The 2318-nt window shown below is 34.8% G+C and overlaps 1 long non-coding RNA gene across 1 annotated transcript; it reads left to right on the top strand.

The window, feature by feature from the left end:
* The first annotated feature begins 382 nt into the window (after positions 1 to 382).
* Positions 383 to 2019, top strand: LOC114943260 (uncharacterized). The gene is made up of 3 exons (XR_003821986.2): positions 383 to 678; positions 944 to 1022; positions 1379 to 2019. It is a non-coding gene; the product is annotated as an uncharacterized LOC114943260 (long non-coding RNA).
* The last annotated feature ends 299 nt before the right edge of the window (positions 2020 to 2318 follow it).

Below are 2318 nucleotides of genomic sequence, written 5' to 3'. Positions count from 1 at the left end.
TTGCACATACAAATTTAAAAATATTTATAATTTAAAAAAGAAAAATTACTTTGCAAACGTTAATATCGAAGAACGTAAATGCTATCTCCTTGAAATCCAGAACTCAAAGCTCAGAGCACGCGCGATTCACACGTGACATATGTGGCTTGCGATTGTGCGCTGTTCGTAAAATAGCACGCTTGCTAGAGACTCTAGAAATATCTATATATAATATTGTATCATAAAAAGCTTTTCTGAAAGATACCTTACTGATATAAAAAGATAACTTACTGATATTATTTCTAAGAAAAACTAATTAAGTAGATCTTCAGAAAGTCCTCTTAAAGATTTCATCCTCTCAATAATGCTCACTGGGATGTCTGCGCTTGCGTCGGACGAATCAGTTGCCTGCCGTTCCCGGCAAGTCTTTCACGAATCAGTCACAGTTACGGTGTGATCGCAGTGTGTCGCGGTCACGTGTGACTTGTATTTAATACTATAGTGACTTATATTTAACTGTAAAAATGTTTGCACTTTTAATAGTTATACACGAAGAATTTAAGAAAATTCTTATTATTTATTTGCTTATTTTTATGTTCTGCTGTTTAGTTCTATATTTAATTAAAAAATATAAAAAAAAGATAGTGCGGAGAGAAACGGTCACATTAAGACAGAGGTGCGGCACGAGGAGCAGGAAATGTGAGTATATACTTAGCTATATACAGTACTGGACAAAATAGAGTACGCACTTGAAATATTTTTATATTTATATGAATAACTCGACAGTTTTAGCTAATCTAATAATAATAAGTTAGTGCATAGTGATTAAATAAATTTAAATTTATATTTGTAAAATGTTTTTGTCCTTGTTATACATACAAGAGGAGTACATTAATAAAATTCTTTTTTATTTTTGTATTTTGTTAACTCTTGGATATTTTATTTTTTATCTACATAAAAAAAGATGTGCAAGTAAACACGAAACAGACATTGAGGAAAGGGTCGTCGTGAGACGAGGGAGACACAAGGAGGAAATTTAAGAAGTAAGTAAATCTACCTCCTTCTTTTGTAAAACAGAATTTTCTTGACGGCGCGGCGACGGCCGCTGTCAGCTCTCCGAAACTTTAAACACCAATCCAATGCCACTATCGAACATCAATTCACTGCCATTGCCATCGCGTATATATTAGGCTATTGGTTACCATATGTTGCTTGACACTTGACACGTCCTGCATGAACATTATGTCTTCAAATTCCTCAGTTTCCAAAAATTTCTAAATCTTAATTTGTCGCAATAACATCGCGTTTGGCTCTTAGTCGAGATGAAGATGGAGTTTTTTAAAAAATAGGAGAGCTGACTCACAAATATTCTTATTAATTATGTCTTGGGTTACAAAAGAGTACAGAAGACAGATATTTCAACCTCTGCACATGCGGAAACCAGACCTACAGCAACGTTGGACGCGGAACGTTACGATTGGTCGAAAATTAAGCCAGACTGCCATCAATGGACACGAAGGGCCTGCATCGATTGCCAAAAGACAAAAGTCCACAATCGGACACCTCAAAAAGATAACTTACTGATATTATTTCTAAGAAAAACTAATTAAGTAGGTCTTCAGAAAGTCCTCTTAAAGATTTCATCCTTTCAATAATGCTCACTGGGATGTCTGCGCTTGCGTCGGACGAATCAGTTGCCTGCCGTTCCCGGCAAATCTTTCACGAATCAATCACAGTTACGGTGTGATCGCGGTGCGATCAAGTAAACTGTGACTTGTTATATTAAAAAATGTTGGAATCTTTAACAGCAATACAAAAATTAATTAATACAATTTTTTTTTTGTTTGTTTATTTTTATGTTTGGCTGTTTAGTTTATTATTTAATAAAAAAATATTTTTAAAAAAGTGTACCAAATAGAGAAGACATTGAGGCAGGGGTGCCACACGAGAAGAAAACGTGAGTATATGTGTGTTTTTTCACCTTAGTTAACTTTGATTGCCGCGGCCTGTGCTATACCGATAGCATGATGCTCGAAAAAATTGCACGTTTCCGCGATAGTTTCTTTTTCCTTTTTTTTTTTTTTTGATGGCAGACCGAGACGAAGTCTAATATTTTTCTTTTCTCGCCGTTATAATTCGTAGCGCTAAAGAATAAGAATAAATATGTCGTCCTAATGATATAATAATACAATAATACTAAATGTCGATAACCCAATACAATATACATAAACGAATTTCAATGAATTTATCGTTTCGTCTGCCCGAACGCACGTCGCTCCCGGTCTGGGACTCTCGTCAATTTACATTTACAAACGCAGAATATATACAAATTTTCGATC

This window comes from Nylanderia fulva, unplaced genomic scaffold (genome assembly GCF_048542155.1).
Source record: "Nylanderia fulva isolate GAGA-0341 unplaced genomic scaffold, ASM4854215v1 Scaffold67, whole genome shotgun sequence".
NCBI lineage: Eukaryota > Metazoa > Arthropoda > Insecta > Hymenoptera > Formicidae > Nylanderia > Nylanderia fulva.
Note: the sequence above shows the minus strand (reverse complement) of the source record. Positions and strands in the feature narration are given on the sequence as shown.